Raw genomic sequence first — 23,620 nt, 5'->3', positions numbered from 1 at the left:
TCCACGGTGTACTGTTTATTTATTTATTTATTAGGTACTAATTGCTGAAGTGTAATCTAAAGTTAAATTTAATGTATGCCAGTACAATAATTATAATGATTTTACCTCTAGCATTCTTAAATCAGGCCTCGTATTTTATTGCGACTGTGGGCACTTTATTTTAATTCTTTTTCCACAAGTGCATTGAGGGTCCGACACGATTTTCTTGTTGTAAGACTTTTTTGCGGTCCACTGCTTGATTTTTTTACTTGCCTCTTGAATTTCCGAGCTACGTTCTAAAAGTGTATTTAAACAGTTACAACTATGCATTTTTTTAAATGTATTTTTGAAAAACCAAGAATTGGTGGGGGTGATACAATGGTCATGGGAGAGCGTTGCGTTGCTTTCTCACTCATGTTACCCCAAAAAAAACCCGCCTCTTTCCAGCTTGAATACATTGGGAATTAAAAGCCAATAAAGGAATCTCCCCAGGTCTGGCCTGGAGGTCGGAAGGAGGAGGCATCCAGTATCCTTTTAATGTGCTGCAATGCAGAATAGAAGACATGCATAAGTAAAGATATAAAGTAAATTTACATGACAGTTTTCTTCGTTTCGGGCGAGAGCAGTCTCGGGTTGCAAAATCGACTCATTGTCCAAAATGTTTACAGTGTGCAGACCTGACTTGATGTCAGATGGGTCACCACTCCGGGGCTCTAGTGAGCATGATGAAAGGACCGAGGCTAATGGTTAGGCGTAGGGCCTATCCACCCCCATATGATGCCAAGGAATTAACCATGCTATCCTTAATATACCCGTAGCACGATGCCATCATCTTCACTGTCACTTAACTTTCATTCGCATATTATAAAACTGCAGATTCTCCTCAATTTGGGGTTTTCGTTGCATTCCATCGACAGCGTCTCGCCTTCAATAAACATTTCACATTGGAATAATGGCGGGATTTGCCCATCGTGTTTGCTAATATGGCGGCAGCCGGTGTATGGTATGCAGTTCTCACGTCTGAGCTCTTCCTGCGTGGCTCTCCGGCGCTTCGTTCCAGGTTAATATTGCATGCAAGGCCTGCTCTCGGCTTGCTCCCAAACAAGCAGGGGTGAAGCTTTTATTAGCATCCGCGCGGTAAACCCAGCGCCTTGCATCCCCCGTGCACCTCATCTTGTGTGCAGCCTGGAACCTTCCTTCCACTTCCAATTAGTCTAATATATCCACTCGGCTCCGATTGGGGTGATAGATCGACTAGTGGGGGAGCGCGGGAGGTTTTCTCTGCCTGTCTACATTCCCATCGGCATGCAGCATTTGACAGATTGGACAGAGCTGCCACGAAGGAGTCTGACACAGATGGTGTAATTAGAAAATGCGACGTGAGAGTGTGAAATGTATCTTTGATCAGCACCTCCTTCCCAGATTGCCATCTATGTTAATGCGATGATGGTTTCTTGGAGATGGATCGAGGGAAACAACAGCCTCGAGCTACAGAGATGAGCGCCCCTCGCCGCGCTGAGCAGGCGCCGTGTTTACCATCCATGGAAAATCAACCCCGCCAGGAAGAGCAAACAGCCTTTAAATCACCAGATCCATATCTCAGGACGTATAACCTCCTCGAGATACTTTATTGGGCTTTTAATCGATGCAACATAACTTTAAACGTTGTTGGCCGGAGAAAGGCATACATTTTTTATGATACAGTGAACACTAAACAGTCTGTGGATGGGTAGGTATACCTCTAAAGATATGTGGCCTTCTTTAACACTCCCGTAAAAGGGCTTTGAAGCAGTCCCAGTGAGAGAAACTATTATGCTGGAGGTCCTCCCGCAAAACAAAACTTGAAGCACAAATCGTCCATTAACTGAGTGTGGCACAGACAGAGCGTGCCGCCTCCTTAACAATTTAACTAACTCTTTCCTTGGCATCCTCAGCTGCGAGTGTCTTGTAAACAGGCACACTGACAATCACAATAAAGCGTGCTTCTGTTCTCTGAAAGCACCAAGGGGCTCTTTCTTTGTACTTGTACTTCTAGGGAAGGAAAACTAAAGTAGCGTAAAGAAAGGAATGTGAAGTTGCAGTAAGTTATGTTAGGTTATATTATGTATTATATATATATATATATTATATTATGTTATATTATATTATGTTAGACTGAAAAATCCTAACATGCTGTATTATTTTTTTTTAGCTCTCACCTTCAGACCACCGTAAACGTCTGCTGTCAACATACTTCTGTATCCAAAATACTTTAAAATAAACATCAACCAGTGGCGCCAAGACCAGACACCAGACAACCACGCGGCCCTCAAGGATGCCAGACGCAAGCACCACTAACTCATCCAATCCACCAAAAGGACCTTCTTCAAGGAACGCATCGACAACAACGCACACAACTGCAAAGAGCTCTTCAGCATCGTGAAAGAACTCGCCGATCCCAACTCCAGCTCCAACGACATCCCGCCGTCGCAAGAACTCTGCAACTCCCTGGCACCTTCTTCCACCGCAAGATCGCAGGCATCCACGACAGTTTCGACACCCAGACACCGACGACAGTCGCCGACACCCCCGACTCAACGCCCTCCAAACACACCGACCTCCTGCTCTCCTGGAGCAATGTCAATGACGAAGACACCATCAAAATCATGAACACCATCCACTTCGGCTCACCTTCTGACCCCTACCCCACCACATTTTCAACAAAGCAAGCTCCATCATCGCACCCCAACTCCGAAAGATCATCAACATCTCCTTCGAAACCGCCACCTTTCTGGAGAGCTGGAAACACGCGAAAATCAACGCCCGACTCAAAAAGCCCAAACGGACCCTGAGGACCTCAAGAACTTTCGACCCACCTTCCTGCTCCCGATCACGTTGAATGTCATTGAGAAGACCGCAAACTGACAACTGGCCCACTTCCTGGAGGAGAAGAACATCCTGGACTCCTCCTAATCCGGTTTCCGCAGCAACCACAGCACCAAAACCGCCCTCATTGCCGCCACTGACGACATCAGGACCCTGCTGGACAATGGCAAAACATCGGCCCTCATCCTCCTAGACCTCTCGGCCGCCTTCAACACCGTCTGCCACCACACCCTGCGCACATGCCTTCATGATGCAGGGATCCGTGACAAAACCTGAACTGGATCATCTCCTTCCTCACCGGCAGAACCCAGAGAGTCCACCTCCCCCATTCCGATCCGAAACCACCACGATCACCTGCGGCGTACCCGAAGGATAATCCCTCAGCCGACCCTTTTCAACATCTACATGGCAGCGATTGGCGACATCGTCCGAGCGCATCACCTCAACATCATCTCATACGCCGACGACACCCAGCTGATCCTCTCCCTCACCAAGGACCCAGCCACCGCCAAATCCAATCTTCACGAGGGAATGAAGGCTGTCGCAGAGTGGATGAAGACCAGCTGTCTGAAACTGAATTCTGACAAAATGGAGGTCCTCATCTTCGGCTCCACCCCCTGTGCATGGGATGACTCCTGGTGGCCAACCACGTTGGGAGCTGCCCCAACATCCACCTACCACGCACGCAACCTAGGGTTTATCCTGGACTCAATGCTCTCCATGACCCAGCAAGTCAACGCTGTTTCCTCCCCCTGCTTCAACACCCTGCGCATGCTCCGCAAGACCTACAGATGGATCCCACCAAAACCAGAATGACGGTCACCCAAGCCCTCGTCAGCCTCAGACTGGACTACGGCAACACCCTCTTCATGGGAACAATGGCCAAACTCCAGAAACAACTCCAATGCATACAAAACGCCTCAGCACGCCTCATCCTCGGAATCCCTTGCCAAAGCCACATCACCGCGCCTGAGTTCAGCCCGTCTGCGCCCGTCAGCGTCCCGGAGGCTGTCGGAGTGGCGGGAGAGGCTGGCTCACGGATTAGGTATTCGGCGGCTGACCTACTCTCTTACAGGAGAGGTAAGGGCGTGTGCTCTGTTGTCTTTCCTGGGCATTTTAGAGGTAAAAGACGATGTCAGGGATGTGGTTGGCTACTAGGCAATTGTCCGGTGGGAGTAGCTGCCAGCCCTAGGGCTACTGTCAAGCATCTGTGCCTTTTACTTAACATTCGCTCTGGACATCTATGAGCTTTTATGTGCAGAAAAACCGGTGTGCTTAATGCTTACCGAAACCTGGCTGGGAGAGGCTTCTAATCCGGATATTGCGACTGCCATCCCTCCTGATTATGTGATTTTCAGGCAGGATAGATCGATCGGAAGGGGCGGTGGGGTGGCGATTGTGGTCAGGAGATTTGTCTCCTGTTTGGTCGTCCCTATGGAGGCCATTTCAGGTTGTGAATCCCTGGCCTTTTCAATAGCCTTATCTCCCCATCAATCCTTTATTGGCCTGCTGGTTTATAGACCACCTGGACCATTGGGGTCCTTTCATGATGAGTTGCAGACACTTGCTTCGGTACTATGCTTGAGGGCAAAACATTGTATAGTGCTTGGGGATTTTAATATTCATATGGACATGGCGTTGGATGGTGACACGATTAAAATCAATGATGTCACCTCCCCCCTGGGTCTTATCCCCCATTTGGCAGTGCCGACTCATAATAAGGGCCACACTCTTGATCAGGTGTTTTCCTCATTCCACTTGATATGGCCAGTCCCGTCCCTGTCCTTTGGTCGGACCATTTTTTGATCAGGTTCCAGATTTTTGGTACCAATAAATCATCTTGTCTATCGGCTAGCCAGCCTAGGCAGTCCTCTCGAGCATTTCACCGGGTGACTCCGGATTGTCTGGCTCAGGCCTTTTTGGCTCATCCCTGTCCTCTGTCAGGAGATCTCGAGACGGATCTTGATCTGCTGCAAGGATGGTTAGTGGAGCGACTGGATGAGTTAGCTCCTGTGATCGCTCCCCGGAAAACCTCTAGACGGACCTCGGCCCCTTGGTTTACGGAGGCTTTGGCTCTGTCACGGCGAAACTGTAAAGTAGCAGAACGGCTATGGCGACAGCAGTATGATGCTGGGGCCAAGGTAGCCTATAGGGCGGCCATTAAGGCCTATCATGTTGATATTCTGTCTGAAAAGAAGAAGTTTTTCTCGGCGAGAATTGAGACTGCCTCGAGTTCTTGCAGGGAAATTTTTACGATTGTCAAGGAGTTTTTGGCCCCTAAAGCAACTGTGTCGCATCATGAGTTTTCTGAGTCATGGGTGATCTCGTTAGCTGTTTTTTTTACCACCAAGATCAAGCTGATCCAGGACTCTTTTTCTTTACTGGGCCCGAGTGGTGCTACCAGTCCGGGGGATCAGTTGAGTTTTTCAGCGAGATCCGGTCCCACCCTCTCGGAGTTTCCATCTCTGTCTAGTTCCGCATCTAAGGAGCTTTTGATCAAGCTTAAATCGGGTTCACCGTTAGACCCGGGCCCTGCCAAATTTCTGGCTGGGGTGGCGGAGGTTATGAACCCGTTGATCAATCCCATTCTCAATCTATCATTGACTGAGGGTGTGGTTCCTGCGGTCTGGAAACTGGCGATGGTTGTTCCATTACTTAAAAAGCCGGGTCTTGATCCCGATTTACATGCCAATTATAGGCCGATTTCCCTCCTGCCTGCTCTGGCAAAGATTGTGGAGAAGCACGTGCACACGGTGCTCTCCACCTTCCTTGAAACTCATAGTCTGCTGCATTCCACCCAGTCGGGCTTTCGGACAAATCTAAGCACCGAGACGGCACTCTTGGAGGTCAATGAGGCTATCAAGGAAGTGCTGGATGCAGGAGGAAGGGCCATGTTGGTAATGTTAGACCTGTCGGCGGCCTTCGACACCGTCCCTCATGAGGGTCTCCTTCGTAGACTCTATGAGATCGGGTTGAGAGGGACGGTGTTGAGCTGGTTTCGATCTTACCTTGCTGGTCGCCGGCAGGTGGTCTGGGCCCCGCCGTACTCGGCCGAAGTGCCGCCTCTGGAGGTCGGAGTCCCGCAGGGCTCGGTATTGAGCCCGACTCTTTTTAATATCTTTATGACCCCTTTGGCGGTGCTGGCTGAGTCTTTTGGGGCCCAGATCGTGTCATATGCCGATGACACTCAGCTCCTTTTTACTTGTAGAAGGGGGGCTGAGTTTGACGGAGAGAGCATCCGGGGTTGTCTTGGGGCTGCTTTTGAATGGTTCCAGCTAAACAGCCTCAAGTGCAACCCTGATAAATCTGAGGTGCTCTTCTTCGGGTGTCAGTCTGACCCAAGCTGGCAGGAGTGGTGGCCGGTGAATATGTTCCCTCCCGTGTCATCTTCTCTGACTGCCAAGAACCTGGGGGTCAAGATTGACAACGGCTTGACACTCAAGTCCCAGATCCTTGGATTGACCGGTACGTGTTACGGCCTTCTCAAGATGCTACGTAAGTTCCTTCCCTTGCTTTCGCTGGAGTATAGGAAGATCACGGTTCAGGCCCTTATTGGCTCGAGACTTGACTACTCAAATGTCCTTTATTTGGGCTTGCCGGGATACCTTCTCCAAAGGCTACAGGTAGTCCAGAATTTGGCGGCTCGTGCCATTTTTGGCCTGCATCGTCGAGCGAGAGCTTCGGAACTTCTTCTTTCTTTGCATTGGCTGCCTATCCGGAAGCGGATTGCTTTCAAAGCACTTACGCTGGCGCATAAGGCATTCCATGGTGTAGGAGCGGAATACATCCAGAAACGGCTCGCTCTCTACAAACCAACTAGAGCTTTAAGATCGGAATCTCTTTGCCTTGCCGTTGTCTCTGCTGTTAAAAAAGCAAGGGTTGGGGGGCGTTCCTTTAAACGCCTGGTGCCTCAGCTCTGGAACACTCTTCCTTTGGTGCTCCGTAGTACTTCCAATCTGTTGGCCTTCCGAAGGGGTTTGAAGACGTGGCTCTATGGCCAGTATTCTGCTTGTGCTTCTGTTTCTGTGTGCCTGCCCTTTGCAGTTTGTTGTGGGTTAGAAAGCACCGGGACACTCTTCGGAGTAGCCGAGCGCTATATAAGACACCCATAACATAACATAACATAACCTAAGAGACCTACACTGGCTTCCGGTCAACAAGAGGATCCCTTTAAGCTCCTCACCAACGCTCCCAAAGCTCTCCACAATGCTGGACCAGCCTACCTAAACGAATGACTCACCTTCCACACCCCGAACCGCCAGCTTCGCTCCGCTGACCTCGCTCTCGCCACCGTCCCATGCATCTGCCAAACGACCACCGGTGGCAGGTCATTCTCCTACCTCTCCGCCAAGACATGGAACACCCTCACCATCCACCTGCGACAGACCCAATATCTGCTGACCTTCAGGAGACTTCTCAAAACCTGGCTGTTCGATCACTAACTGCGTCATCCCCTACCGCCTCCAGTGCCTTGAGACCTTCACAGATGAGTAGCACGCTGTACAAATGTTTTGATTGATTGATTGATTAATTGAACCATTGGCTTATTACGCGCTCTCTATTTCAGCTATTCTCTTCAGAGATTGTCAATCACAGTTTAGATCAGACCACTGTCGATTGACTCTCTCACTTCATGCATTCTATGTCCTTCTGTCTCCTTTCCAGGGTTTACATTGCACTGCATGAAGGACTATTTTCTCTCCCTTGCCCTCTGTCCTCTAAGGACCTGATTACGAGTTTGGCATAACGGGAGCAGGACCCCCACACTGGAGTCCCGCTCCGCCACACCTATGTTCTCACCGCCCACCAGATTATGACTTTTTCAGTCACTGGCGGGCAGTTCTTTGGTGTTCCCACAGCGGTGCCAATGGAATAGTCACTGCAATGGGAACGTCAAAGGCAGTACCTACACGGCATGGACTAGTGCAGTCCATGCGTGCAGGTACTGGGGCGCATGCACAAAGGGGGGTACAATATGTTCCCCACTGCATTCACCCCATTGCCCAGAGGTAAAAGGAGGCCCTGTTGGGCCCACTTTGTTTCCTCTTTGCCAAGGTTTTCATGGAGTAGGAACTGCCAAGAGAACAGTGGCAGAGAGGAAACTCGTAGTATGCTTGTCGAGATCGGGCCAGTTCCGCCAAACATATTGCAGCCTCAAGACTCTCTGATCCCTGGCAGTTGCAGCAGCGCAATGGTGGTCCAACCGCCCAAGGCGTAATATGATCGGATCGCCGGTGCGGCAATGGCTGGACCACCACCGCAGCGCCACCACGAGTCTGATGGTCCTTAGGGGCTTAACGGTTTATCAGTGTTCTCCTGGCCCTCGCCATCTCTTGCTTTCTACTTCTGCTTTCCGGCAGCATGGACCCTCAAGCGAGTGCTCCTTGTCCACTGGCCATCAATCTGAGGACCCCACTTTTGTCTTTCTTACTTTATCTTGAACATTTTCATATGCATGCTGAACACCACACATCAGTATTGCAAAAGCATTAGTACTGGCCAGCCATCTTGAAATGGTATTTATTTATTTGAAAAGTTTTATAGAACGCGAACAGGGTATCAGAGCGCTGTACAGAATTGTCATCAGCAAATATACAAAACATAAAGAAAGGTAAGTGAAGTTACAACCTATGGGAAAACATTCAAGAATAGAAAGTAGTATCAAAGGAGCCATAGAGCTCTTTGACTAAAACATCATATAGTAGAAAGAACCAAGATGTGCAATTTGCATCAATGAATATTAACAAAAAGGAAACAAACAAAAAAATCGACAGTTGATGCAGTTGAAGGAGCTATCAATGATCAATACAAAAAAACGGTAAAAAACAAGTCGTAGAACATCACTGTAATTACTTCGAGATTTTGGTTATTAGCAAAACACACGAGCATGATCAACGCGTTAACGTGCATTCATTAGTAGTCTTTTGACCAATTTTTTAAAGGAAGAAGTAGAGGGATTTGATCTGATCTCCGATGGCAAAGAGTTCCAGCTTCTTGGAGCCAGACCTGTGAACGCACGGTTGTACGATCTTTTCTTTTTGAATCTTGGAGGTTTCAGGAGAAGGGTGGACGTACTTCTAAGGTTCCGGCTGGAGCCCGAAAGCTCAAGCTTGTTTACTAGATAGTATGGAGTATTGTGGTGTATGGCTTTATGAGTCAGAGAAGCTATCTTGAGTCGGATTCCAGATTCAATAGATAAACATTTGTTAGAATTGGGGGTCTCTGGTTGGCGCAAGTTTTCACTTGTGACAAGCAGGGACCCTCTCCTCTTAGTCAGGGCGAAGGATGACCCCTTAGAATTACCCTTGCTCACCCTCTAGGTGCGTGGCGTGAGCAGCCAAGGCTATTCTCCAGGCGTTTCTGAGTTAAGCATTTGTAATAACAGACACAGTAAAATATACCAATCCCCCCACAAATGGACACCAGGCTGTGGTTATATAAAAATACGTTCTCTTTATGTAAAAATATATATATGCAGGTAGACTTATCACAAGACCAATAATAACGTTTTTAGGTTAGGCCACAAGTTTGTAAAAGGGCAAGCTTTTCTTAGTTACAGTTCAAAAAGGGTTTCTTCTCAATTCACTTCCAAAACAGTTCTCTTAGTTCCAGTTATTTTGCTCAGAAAGGATACTGCCCCAATTTTTAGTGTGCAAGGTTGATAATCCTTCGAAAATACTTCTTGGGCAGTTTCTAGGAACCTCAGACCAGTCTTAAGCCTTCTGTGCGCTTCATAGCGCTTTCGCTCGCTCTCTGTGATGAAATAGACCCGGACCCTACCGCGGCTCACGCATCGGGCGTAAGCAAGCCTACGCCGCTTACGGCCCTTCCCAGCGGCTCGGGACGTAGCGGGGACAGAGCTTGGTGCGAGCCGGGCTCAACTGTGCGGCTCGTACTGCGGGAGGGTTCCGATGAGCCAGGCACCTGTTAGGGGGCTAGGGGCCCAAGATTGGAGGACGGAAGTAATGTGCTCGACTCCCACTCACCTGTGAGGACTCTGGTGGGAGCGTAGACTTCCTCCTCCGGCCCTCCGATGCACACAGCTCTGATGACGGAGAAATAACACGTTGCGGGCCCGAGCCTGTTACAGGAGTCTTGGAGAGCGTGGCGATTTTCTTGGGGTTGAACGAGTCGTGCACGGGCAGTGTGACTCGTTCCTTGAAGAGGTACATTTGGATCTTTCACGTCAGCGGGTGCGGGCACACAGGCAGGTGTGGCCCTCGACCCTCCGTATGACGGTACGGGGGTCTCCACAAAGGGGGCGGCGCGGCCTGAAAACGCTCTGGGATAGTGAAGCGGGGACAACAGGGCACGGTCCGTGCGGGCTGCGATTCCGGCGGAGATCACGATCTCCAGAGAAATTCCGGCAGGAGGGGCGAGAGCGCTTCAGAGCGCTCCTAATGACAGGCGGGGGCAGAGGAGCAGGCAGCCTGACCCGGGGGCAGAGAGCGACTCCAAACGGAGCGAGGCTCTCACGGGTAAAGGGCAGGCGAGCTCCCGAGTGCCACAGCCCAAGGAGGGGGCGATGAGGGGCGCAGTCTTACTCCTGCTGGAGGCACACACGGCTCGAGGTTCAAAGATGAGCAAAGGCACCAAGAACCCACTAGTCCTGGGGTTCAGGTCAGGGGGCAAGCTCAGACCAGCCCTTGGAGAAAGTTTCAAGCACAAGTCTGCAAAGTCTTTTTCATCAAGTCTTCTCCTCTCCTTCCTCAGCAAGGCAAGCAGCAGGCCAGTCCTTCCAGCGTCTTCTTCTCCTTCTAGTTGGGCAGAGGTTCTTTGTGGGAAACAGGATTCTGATTTACAAGGAGCAGGGCTCCTACTTTTATACAGCATTTTCTTTGTTCTAACAGGCCAGGGGGGCCTTTGCATAACTCCTTTCAGTCTCTGAGTACTTTGTTGGGTGTACTCTGGCTTCTGCTTTCAGTGTGAGGGGCAGGCACATCAGACGCTCCACAGGAGGTGGAGCCAGCATTGTGTGGACAGGGGCAGCTAGGAGTACCTTGATGACAGTGCTTCGCCCTTCCTGGGCCAGGTGCCGGCTGAATCATCAGTCGCTCCCCAGGGGGCGGAGCCAGCATTGTGGTGGCAGAGCACAGCCCTATTCAGAGTCCAGGGGCACTCCTACCTCCCACTAAGGTGTAATCCTTGCATTCACCACCTGTCATCCCCCAGCCCTGTCACTCACATAACCCAGACAGTCAGATACACATCCAAGCAGAGGCGGGCTGAAATGGTTAGGCAAGCAAATGCTAACTTTCTAAAATTAGCCGCAGCCCATCTGGCCTAGGAGAACAGGTAGCCTTACAATAGTGAAAAACGAATTTGGCTGTAATTCACTTTTAGGACATTCCATACACATCAGAGCATGTCCTACCTTACACTTACAATGCACCCAGCCCTTGGGCCTACCAGAGGGGTGACTAATATGAAGCAAAGGGAAGGTTCAGGGGCTGGCAAGTGTGTGCACTTGCCCAGCCAGCATGACAGTACTAGCCTGCACACAGGTTCTGCAATGGCAGACCCTAGACACATTTTAAAAGGCTGCTTCTGTGGGTGGCGCAACCAGCGCTGCAGGCCCCTTAGCAGCATTGGCATTTACAAGCCCTGGCACTCCTGGTGCACTTTACTGGGGACTGACAGTAAATCCAAGGAACCAATCAGGAATATCAATCACAGTTACACTTTACATAGGGAGCACTTGCACTGCGGCACGGGTTGGCCGTGGCGCAGTGCTCTGAGCAGTGGACACCAGCAAAAACATCTGAGGCATATCAGCAAAAAGTGGAAGGGAAACTCACGCCAAGGTGCCAGGTCTAACACGTGTTCCCTCCAGCTGAAATGTGGGGATAACTACCCTTCCCCAGGGAGTTCCTCATCACTAAGGTGGAAAAACCTGGACAGACCGTCAGCATTGGAGTGATCTGTGCCAGGGCAATGTTCCACCGTGAAGTCCATACCCTGTAGGAAGATGGATCACCTCAACAGTTTTAGGTTCTCACCCCTCATTTGCATCAACCATCTGAGGGACCTGTGGTGTGTCTGAACCCGGAAGTGAGACCCAAACAAGTAGGGTCTTAGCTTCTTCAGCGCTCAGACCACAGCAAAGGCTTCTCGCTTTATTGCACTCCACCTGCTTTCCAGGGGAAGTAACCTCCTACTGATGAAGGCTACAGGTTGGTCCCAGCCCTCTTCAGTCATCTGTGAGAGAACAGCCCCTACACCATGCTCTGAGGCGTCTGTTTGCACTAGAAATTCCTTAGAGAAATCAGGAGCCAAGAGCACAGGCGCCGTGCACATGGCAGTTTTCAGGGTGTCAAAAGCCTTCTGACAGGTGTCAGTCCAGATCACATTCTTGGGCTGCTTCTTGGAAGTCAGCTTTGTCAAGGGGGTCAAATAGTGCCATAGTCCTTGACAAACCTCCTGTAGTACCCAGTGAGCCCCAGGAAGGCTCTCACTGCAGTCTGGGTCTTGGGGGGTTCCCAAGCCAGGATGGTCTCAATTTTGGGTTGCAAGGGTGCCACCTTGCCACTCCCCACTTGGTGTCCCAAGTACACCACTGAACCTGCCCAATCTGGCACTTGCTTGCCTTGATTGTGAGGCCTGCCTTGCGCAGGGCCGTCAACACTTCCCAGACCTGACGCAGGTGTTCTGGCCAGGTGCCACTGAACACTGCGATGTCATCCAGGTAGGCGGCACTGAACTCATCCAGCCCAACCAACACCTGGTTGACCAACCTCTGAAAGGTGGCAGGGGCATTCTTCATTCCAAATGGCATAACCCGGAACTGGATATGCCCATCTGGTGTAGAGAATGCTGACCTCTCTTTGGCCCCATCGGTCAAGGCGATCTGCCAGTACCCAGACATTAAATCAAACGTGCTGAGGAACCGGGCAGCCCCTAGCCGATCAATGAGCTCATCAGCTCTGGGGATAGGGTGCGCTTCAGTCTTCGTGACTGAATTGAGCCCTCTGTAGTCCACACAGAGTGTGGCTCCCGGCGCAGCAGCGTTTGGGACCAAGACCACGGGGCTGGACCAAGGACTGCTGGAGGACTCAACCACCCTAAGAGCAAGCATTTGGAGACCTCCTCCTTGATGCAGGCTCTGACCCTGTCAGTTACTCTGTAGGCCTTATGCCTCACAGGTAAGCTGTCTCCTGTGTCCACGTCATGGACGCACCAATCTGTGACACCAGGAACCAGGGAGAACAGATCTGGAAACTGCCCCAGCAATTGGCGGCAGTCTTCCTGTTGCTCGGGCATCAGGGTGGGTGAGAGGTTAACTCCATCCACTGACCCATCTTTCTCAGAGGCTACCAAGAGGTCAGGAAGAGGCTCAGACTCCTCCTCCATTCCATCGTCAGTTGCCAACAACATGCCCAGTTTGGACCTCTCCAAGTGGGGCTTAAGGCGGTTAACATGTAGGACCCTCAAAGGGTTCCTGGGAGACTGCATGTTCACCAAGTAGGTTACAGGACTCTTGCGCTCCACAACCTCAAATGGACCTGTCCACTTATCCTGAAGTGCACAAGGCTCCACTGGGGCCAAGACCCACACCTTTTGTCCAGGTTGAAGCTCTACCAGAGTGGCATTCTGGTCGTACCACCGCTTCATCTCTTCCTGACTGGCTTCCAGATTTGCCTCAGCAAGTTGTCTGAATCGCCTGGTCTGGTTTTTGAAGGCCAGCATGTAACTGTATACATTCTGGGGAGGTTTCCTGGGAGATTGCTCCCAGCCTTCTTTTACCAAACTCAGAGGTCCTCTCACTGGGTGACCATACAGCAGTTCAAAGGGGCTGAACCCTAGTGACTTCTGTGGCACCTCACGGTATGCAAAGAGAAGGCATGGCAAGAGGACCTCCCACTTACGCCTCATTGGACCTTCCAGGCCCAAGATCATGCCTTTCAGGGTTCGGTTGAATCTCTCAACCAACCCATTTCCTTGGGGATGGTAAGGGGTGGTGAACTTGTAAGTTACACCACACTCTTGCCAAATGGACTTCATATACTTGGATATGAAGTTGGTGCCCCTGTCGCTCACCACCTCTAGAGGGAATCCTACTCGTGAGAAAATTCCCATCAGTGCCCGTCCCACCACGGGGGCCGTCACCGTCCTCAGAGGGATGGCTTCAGGGTACCGGGTGGCATGGTCCACCAAGACCAGGATGAACCTGTTGCCCATGGCTGTCTTGGGGTCCAGAGGCCCAACAATGTCAATACCCACTCGTTGGAATGGAGTACCGACCACGGGGAAGGGTTGCAGAGGAGCCTTGTGCCTCCCTCCGCTCTTACCACTTGCCTGGCAAGTCTGACAAGATCTACAGTGAGCATAGGAGCTCTTGTGCATTTGGGGCCGATAAAAGTGGGTGACAAGCCTGTCATAGGTCTTGTCCATCCCCAAATGTCCTGCTAACGGCACATCATGAGCCAACCCCAGTAGGAAGGCTCTGAACTTCTGGGGTACCACCAGCACATGGGCTGACCCAGGTTCAGCAGCCTTAGGCTCTGAATACAGAAGGTCATTCTCCCAGTACACATAATGTGTCTTGGCCTGAACACCATTGGCCTGGTCTGCAGCCTGCTGCCGCATATCCACGAGAGAAGGGCATTCATTCTGTTCCCTGCAGAATTCCACCCTGGAGGAGCCTCCTTCTTGCTGCCAATGGGTCAGCTCAGGCAGGTCCCCCAGTTCAGCAATCTGTTCCCCTGTAGGCTCCAGGGCATCCCCATCAAGGTCTGCTTCCTCCTGGACCGTGGGAACTTCAGGGGCCGGTTTCCCATGCCCCCTGTGCCTTTTCCCTAAGGCCGGTTCCTGGGCCTCTCCTTCAGGCCCCAGGATCTCTTGAGCACCCCTACTGGCTGCCATTGACCGGGTGGTCACGCACGCCCAGTCAGGCAGACCCACCATCCTCAGGTGAGTCGTCTTCTCCACCTTTTCCCAAGGGGAGTCTTCCAAGTCATTCCCTAGCAAACAGTCTACAGGCATGGCTTTTCTCACACAGACCTGCAGAATACCAGAGACCCCCCCCCCACTCGAAGGGAACTTGAGCCATCGGACACTGACTCTCTGAATTATCAGCATTGATAACCCTACAGTAGGCATGGGGTACAACCCGCTCTTGAGACACCAGGTGCTGCCTCACTGCAGTCACACTGGCTCCTGTATCTCTAAGAGCCTCAGGTTTCTTACCATTGATGGTCACCACCTGCCCATAATTTTTAGTGTTAGAGGGCAGGTAGATCTCAGGGACCATCTCACTGTCTCCTAGAGAGACTAGGGTAATCTGAACAGGATCTCCACCCCCGATGACGACCACTTCTTCCCCCAAATTAACACTAGCTACTTGCCGGGGTGGAGCACTAGTGGGTGCTGGTTTACCAAACAGGCGACACTTGGGGTCACTGGCAATGTGACCCGGGTCACCACACCTGAAAAAATTGAAGGGCCCCTTTGGAACAGGCCTACCTGTCGGGGCCCCGGTCTGCTTTGGGTGTGGGGGAGGCTGAGAACCTCTCTGCTGGTTCCCTTGGGGATTACTTTGGGGGCCTAATTGGAACCCTCTTTGTTTACCCCTGTCCCCTCACTCTTATGCTGGGGACCCTGTCCACCCTTGGTGGAGTCTCCCGGGGGGACCCTTGTGGACCCTGGTGCTGAGCCAGCGATCCGCCTCCTCAGCAAGCTTCCTCGGGTTGGACAGCTTGCTATCAATTAGGTGCTGGCGTAGCTCAGAAAAACAATGTTGCGACAAGTACTCCCATGCAATTAAATCAAGAGGCCCCTGAAAATCATTTACTTTGCTACCCGTCACCCAACCATCCAGTGCTCTGCAAAAACCAGTCACATACTCCACATACGTACTCCCAGGATGCTTTACACTCTCCCTGAACTTTGTCTGTACATCTCAGGGGTAAGCCCATACCTGGTCATTAAGGCCTCTTTCATGCGGGGATAGGAACTTTGTTCTTCAGTGGGCACATCTAGTAGGGTGTCCCGCCCTTCGCTAAGGAACCTCCCCTACAACCCCGCTCCCCAATTCTTCTCAGGGACCCGGTGGGAGGACATGGCTACCTCATATGCCCTAAACCACTGTCCTATGTCATCCCCCTTAAAGAACTCCTTAACTACTTCTTTGGGTATGTACACCCTGGACTCTACCTGAACCGGCGTTGTGCTGCCACCAGAAGGAGTTGTTCCCAAACCTCTCAGCTCCAACTCCTTCAATCTTAGGTCATGATCCATTTGGCGTTGCTGCATCTCCATGGCCATTCTTTGCTTGTCCATTCCCGATTTTTGCTTCTCCATTTCCATTTGCCCAGCTAACTTTGCCATCTCCATTGCATGTGCCCTGTCTGCTGCCCTGTCTGCCAGCTCCTCTGGTGACAGGCCTCTGCTGGGCTCCACAATGCCATCTGGTGGTATGACTTCCACCTCATTCTGTGGCTCTCTTGACTCCTTCCAGGCTCTCAGTGCCTTGATGTATTGGCCTTTCTTTTTGCACCCAGTGTGTGCAACTCTGAACTTTACACAATAGCCTCTCAATTGCTCTACTTTGTAGCCCTCCAGTCCTCCGTATTCCCAATCTACATCTTCAATTCCAGAGATCTCAGAGGGAGCTCTTCCAGCAGGGAGTGAGCCAGGCATGGCTTCAGCAATGGCAGATGTCTCAACAAAATTATAAAAAATGGAAATCTGTGGCTGCGTTATAGGTCTGCTCTCACTATGTGGTGATCAGCAATTCACTGTATGTCAACTACAAATGCAATTTCGCAAATCCTCACCGATGCGTCCAATGTTAGAATTGGGGGTCTCTGGTTGGCGCAAGTTTTCACTTGTGACAAGCAAGGACCCTCTCCTCTAAGTCAGGGCGAAGGATGACCCCTTAGAATTACCCTTGCTCACCCTCTAGGTGCGAGGCGTGAGCAGCCAAGGCTATTCTTCAGGTGTTTCTGAGTTAAGCATTTGTAATAACACACACAGTAAAATATACCAATCCCCCCACAAATGGACACCAGGCTATGATTATATAAAAATACGTTCTCTTTATGTAAAAATATATATATGCAGGTAGACTTATCACAAGACCAATAATAATGTTTTTAAGTTAAGCCACAAGTTTGTAAAAGGGCAAGCTTTTCTTAGTTACAGTTCAAAAAGGGTTTCTTCTCAATTCACTTCCAAAACAGTTCTCTCAGTTCCAGTTATTTTGCTCAGAAAGGATACTGCCCCAATTCTTAGTGTGCAAGGTTGATAATCCTTCGAAAATACTTCTTGGGCAGTTTCTAGGAACTTCAGACCAGTCTTAAGCCTTCTGTGCGCTTCGTAGCGCTTTCGCTCGCTCTCCGCGATGAAATAGACCCGGACCCTACCGCGGCTCACGCATCGGGCGTAAGCAAGCCTACGCCAGTTACGGCCCTTCCCAGCGGCTCGGGACGTAGCAGGGACAGAGCTTGGTGCGAGCCGGGCTCAACTGTGCGGCTCGTACTGCGGGAGGGTTCCGATGAGCCGGGCGCCTGTTAGGGGGCTAGGAGCCCAAGATTGGAGGACGGAAGTAATGCGCTCGACTCCCTCTCACCCGTGAGGACTCTGGTGGGAGCGTAGACTTCCTCCTCCAGCCCTCCGATGCGCACAGCTCTGATGACGGGGAAATAACACGTTGCGGGCCCCGAGCCCGTTACAGGCATCTTGGAGAGCGTGGCGATTTTCTTGGGGTTGAACGAGTCGTGCATGGGCAATTCGACTTGTTCCTTGAAGAGGTACCTTTGGATCTTTCACGTCAGTGGGTGCGGGCACACAGTCAGGCGCGGCCCTTGACCCTCCGTACGACGGTACGGGGGTCTCCACAAAGGGGGCGGTGCGGCCTGCAAACGCTCTGGGATAGTGAAGCGGGGACAACAGGGCACGGTCCGTGCCGGCTGCGATTCCGGCGGGGATCACGATCTCCAGAGAAATTCCGGTGGGAGGGGCGAGAGCGCTTCAGCGTGCTCCTAATGAAAGGCGGGGGCAGAGGAGCAGGCAGCCTGACCCGAGGGCAGAGAGCGACTCCAAACGGAGCGAGGCTCTCACGGGTAAAGGACAGGCGAGCTCCCGAGTGCCACAGCCCTAGGAGGGGACGATGAGGGGCGCAGTCTTACTCCGGCTCGAGGTTCAAAGACGAGCAAAGGCACCAAGAACCCACTAGTCCTGGGATTCAGGTCAGGGGGAAAGCTCAGACAAGCCCTTGGAGAAAGTTTCAAGCACAAGTCTGCAAAGTCTTTTTCATCAAGTCTTCTCCTCTCCTTCCTCAGCAAGGCAAGCAGCAGGCCAGTCCTTCCAGCGTCTTCTTCTCCTTCTAGTTGGGCAGAGGTTCTTTGTGGGAAACAGGATTCGGATTTACAAGGAGCAGGGCTCCTACTTTTATACAGCATTTTCTTTGTTCTCACAGGCCAGGGGGGCCTTTGCATAACTCCTTTCAGTCTCTGAGTACTTTGTTGGGTGTACTCTGGCTTCTGCTTTCAGTGTGAGGGGCAGGCACATCAGACGCTCCACAGGAGTTGGAGCCAGCATTGTGTGGACAGGGGCAGCTAGGAGTACCTTGATGACAGTGCTTCGCCCTTCCTGGGCCAGGTGCCGGCTGAGTCATCAGTCGCTCCCCAGGGGGCGGAGCCAGCATTGTGGTGGCAGAGCACAGCCCTATTCAGAGTCCAGGGGCACTCCTACCTCCCACTAAGGTGTAATCCTTGCATTCACCACCTGTCATCCCCCAGCCCTGTCACTCACATAACCCAGACAGTCAGATACACATCCAAGCAGAGGCGGGCTGAAATGGTTAGGCAAGCAAATGCTAACTTTCTAAAATTAGCATTTGCAAACACAGGATATTAAAATAAACTTTACTAAAAGAAGTATTTTATTATTCTGAGTTCAGGCATACTAAACTTTATTTTCTACCATGTTCCCTGAGCCTGCTGGGATTATAGAGTGTAATAATTCCAGCAGCCCATCTGGCCTAAGAGAACAGGTGGCCTTACAATAGTGAAAAACAAATTTGGCTGTAATTCACTATTAGGACATGCCATACACATCAGAGCATGTCCTACCTTACACTTACAATGCACCCTGCCCTTGGGCCTACCAGAGGGTGACTAATATGAAGCAAAGGGAAGGTTCAGGGGCTGGCAAGTGTGTGCACTTGCCCAGCCAGCATGACAGTACCAGACTGCACACAGGTTCTGCAATGACAGACCCTAGACACATTTTAAAAGGCTGCTTCTGTGGGTGGCGCAACCAGCGCTGCAGGCCCACTAGCAGCATTGGCATTTACAAGCCCTGGCACTCCTGGTGCACTTTACTGGGGACTGACAGTAAATCCAATGAACCAATCAGGAATATCAATCACAGTTATACTTTACATAGGGAGCACTTGCACTGCGGCACAGGTTGGCTGTGGCGCAGTGCCCTGAGCAACGGACACCAGCAAAAACATCTGAGGCATATCAGCAAAAAGTGGAAGGGAAACTCACACCAAGGTGCCAGGTCTAACACCAGTTTAGCTGCAAAAGGTCAGGAGTAATGTGATAAAATTTCCTAGAACCCGTTATAAGTCTGGCTGATGCATTCAAGGTAGCTCTGAGTGGGGCCAGGCTAGTTTTGGGAAGTCCCGCGAGGGTTACCAGCCCATATTCCAATCTAGGGTTAATCAGGGATTGAACCACTGGCCTGAGACCTTTGGGGGGGGAGGAATAGTTTGATTTTCTTCAGTGTGTTGAGTTGGAAATTAGCTCGCCTAGTAGTAGCACTGATGTGTGCTTTCATGTTTAGGTGTTTATCCATGGTGATCCCTAAACATTTGGCAGAGTCTATAACGTGAGGTATGCAGTTTAGTGCATTTAGGTGTTTAATCCAGTCAAGTGCAGGAGCTGAGTGATTAGGTGGTTGTTCAAAAGAAATTCTGTTTTGAGAGTATTTAGTAGGAGATGGTTCTGAGCTAACCATTGTTGAGTTTGGGCAAGTGCAGCATTTAAAGTTACAATGTCCTTTAGTGAGGACATCTTCAAGTACAGTTACGTGTCATCTGCATACATATGATATTGAATGTTTGCTCTATTCAGGATGACAGCAAGAGGTTCCATAAATAGGTTGAAGAGGGTGGGCGAAAGGGTAGAATCTTGGGGGGCTCCATTAAAAACAGGGGTACTGGACACGAGGGCATGATTAACTTTGATCCTTTGCATATGATTGTGAAGGAAGGAGGCAAACCAGTTTAGGACCAGGCCCAAAAAACCCATCCTATGTTGTAGGAGATCAATCAGGTTTTCATGTTTGATGGTATCGAAGGCTGAGGATAGGTCTAGAAGGATCAGGAGACAAGGGATATTTTGGTCAAGGGCTCTCACAGCGTCATCCACAGTGTGAGTTAGAGCCGTTTCAGTGCTATGCCCTGCTCTGAACCCTGACTGATGAGGATCCATGAGTTGGTATTTCTCAATGTGGTTGCAGAGTTGTGAGTGTACGCATTTTTCAAGCAATTTTGCTAAAGTCATGCTGCTGGTGATAGGTCGGAAGTTGTTTGGATCTGATAGGTCCACGTTGTGCTTCTTAGGAATGGGAGTGAGTTGCCCAACTTTTGGGCAGTCCGGTATCTTTCCCTGTAAGAGGGGTTCATGAATGCTCCTGGACCACAGAGGGAGAAAGGCTGAGATTAAATCTTTATTCAGCTTGGCGGGTAAAGGATCACCAAAATGGATAGAGAGTTTGATGGATGCCATAATGCAAAGTATCTCAGTGCAGTCTGGTAGTAGAAAACTGCTCCAAAAGGCATTGTTAGGTCGAGGTACTATCCGGTTCGTCAGAACCGGAAGTAGCGAGATCTTATGTTTCTTAGAGGGGTTCTTTATCCCGCCTCTAATTTTGTCTCTCTCCCATTGGCTGGCTTCCTAAATGGAGGCCAGCCATTGGAGGAGAGAGCCGTCACTCCAAATAGGCTCCGTCCTTTTCGGATTTGGAGGTGTGTTCGGTGTTCTTCTTTCCACTTTTTAGGCACGCCTACTTTTGAACACCGAACACGCCCCAATCCGAAAATTCCTCAACGTTGTGTCCGCCATTATTTCGTTTGTCTCCCTATGAGGATGGTTTCGCTTTCTCCGTGATGCAAGGATCGGCAGGTAAGCCATTGCCATTTTATATTTGTTTGCTTATATATTTTTTTGTTTGTCCTGTGTTATCATCACCATTGCGTCGTCTATGTTCCCCTTTTCCTGGTGTGCCCGTGTCCTGTGCGCTCCGATTTCAGTAGGGACTGTTCTGCTTTTTTTTTTTGCTCGTGTTATTGTGACCATTGCGTCGTCTATGTTCCCCTTTTCCTGGTGTGCCTGTGTCCTGTGCGCTCCGATTGCAGTAGTGACTGTTCTGCTTTTTTTTTTTTGCTCGTGTTATTGTCACCATTGCGTCGTCTATGTTCCCCTTTTCCTGGTGTGCCCGTGTCCTGTGCGCTCCGATTGCAGTAGTGACTGTTCAGCTTTTTTTTGCTTTTATTTTAGGTTTGTCCCATGTTATCGTCACCATCCCGTTGTGTATGTCTCCCTCCGATTGCAGTAGTGGCTGTCCCGCTTTTTTTTGCTTACATTGTTTGTTTGTCCCGTGTTATCGTCACCATCCCGTCGTGTATGTTCCCCTTTTCCCAGTGTGTCCGTGTCCTGTGCGCTCCGATTGCAGTAGTGGCTGTCCCGCTTTCTCCCTGATGCAAGGTCCGGCATGTAAGCTATTTTTTTCTTTCTATGTTTCCCTGTGTTCCCGGTGTGCCCGTGTCCTGTGAGCTGTGTTTGCAGTTGTGGCTGTCCGGCTTTCTCCGTGTTATCGTCATCCCGCCGTGTATGGCCCCCTTCTTCCGGTGTGTCCGTGTCCTGTGCGCTCTGATTGCAGTAGTGGCTGTCCCGCTTTCTCCCTGATGCAAGGTCCGGCATTTAAGCTATTTTTTTCTTTCTATGTTTCCCTGTGTTCCCGGTGTGCCCGTGTCCTGTGAGCTGTGTTTGCAGTTGTGGCTGTCCGTCTTTCTCCGTGTTATTGTCACCATCCCGTCGTGTATGGCCCCCTTTTTCCGGTGTGCCCGTGTCCTGTGCGCTCCGATTGCAGTAGTGGCTGTCCCTCTATTTTTGTACACAATAGTTCATCTACAATATTTACATTGATCTTTGCCCACTATTTCTGTAGCAAACCCCTGTCGCACAGAAACAGCTCTGCCAGCATGACTTTTGCTTTGTGCCATTGTAGTGTGCAAGATGATTATGTCCAGAATCTACTAAAGATATTCAAGCCGTGTAAGTGGCTTATGTTGTGGGTCACTCTGTGCACATTGTGTACTGAAGCACGTCATCACAGGTTACTCACAGCTGATCTCAAGTGGTACGAACTTGAGACTTGCAAGCGTTTTAAAATCTCAGTTATCTTGAAAATACAAAAAAGTGCTCAAGTAAAACAGGTCTGCAAATACTTTCACTGAAGAGTAGAACTTCAAGTTAGTAATTTACAGATCATGAAGCTGAACTCGTAAACGGATTTAACCATGCTTCAATGTACACATTACGGTGCCATTGTAGTGTGCAAGATGATTATGTCCAGAATCTACTAAAGATATTCAAGCCGTGAAAAACGTTTTTTAATGCAGATTTACCGATATGCTGCATTTACACACACGACGTGCTATATTTCTGTATGCATAAATATTTACTCATGGAAGTACTCATGGGACTCTTGACAGTCGTAGCACCTTGGAAGAATACATTATTCTTTATGCATTTCAAGAAAGATGAAAGTGTCTGTAAAACATGGGCATAAATTGGCTAATGTCCTACTTTCCTTCTGAAACTAGGCAGAAAGAGGGAAGGGCCGAACCACTCTCTTCCCACACACCACTCTCTACTCCCACACACCACTCTCTACTCCCACACCACTCTCTACCCCCACACCGCTCTCTACCCCCACACCGCTCTCTTCCCCCACACCGCTCTCTTCCCCCACACCGCTCTCTTCCCCCACACCGTTCTCTTCCCCCACACCGCTCTCTTCCCCCACACCACTCACTTCCCCCACACCACTCTCCGCCCACACCACTCTCTTCCCCCACACCACTCTCTTCCCCCACACCACTCTCTTCCCCCACACCACTCTCTTCCCCCACACCACTCTCTTCCCCCACACCACTCTCTCACTTTACTACTCGATCACTAACTCTATAACTCACTATTCAACTATCTCTCACAGCAACACAATATAACTACAACAGTAACTATCTCTCCCTCTAACACAATACTCAAAATTCAATCTCTATCTCACTATCTCTATCAGTATTTCACTATCTATTTCGGTATCACTCCCTCACTATATCACCACACACTCTCAAAAAATAACTACATCACTCTCACTAACTCACAAATTCACTCTCTTTCTAAATTACTAATTTTCTCACTCACTACCTTGTGATGTATTCCTATAGGTTCTGTATCGATCCCCCTATTCCTGACCCTATTCTGGTTAACAAGTTAACTAGCAGCCATCCCATGATGCAGAAACCGTTATCTGATTACGCCAGAACACGGCACAGGAGCGCGTTATTTGATTAGGTCATAACGCTTGCCATCTAATTAGGCAAAAGCAATATTCCTCCAGCCCCTGATAAGGCATACGGAGTTCTCAAAACAAATCAAACCTATGACAACCTGGGAAAAACCCTGCGGCCATTGTTTTGATTTCACCGAGAACTTCAGTAAAAGAATGTGCTAACGACCAGCTCGTATGACATCCTTAT

This window comes from Lissotriton helveticus, chromosome 4_1, assembly GCF_964261635.1.
Source record: "Lissotriton helveticus chromosome 4_1, aLisHel1.1, whole genome shotgun sequence".
Taxonomy (NCBI): domain Eukaryota; kingdom Metazoa; phylum Chordata; class Amphibia; order Caudata; family Salamandridae; genus Lissotriton; species Lissotriton helveticus.
The sequence above is the reverse complement of the archived record's forward strand: the minus strand, read 5'-3'. Positions refer to the sequence as shown.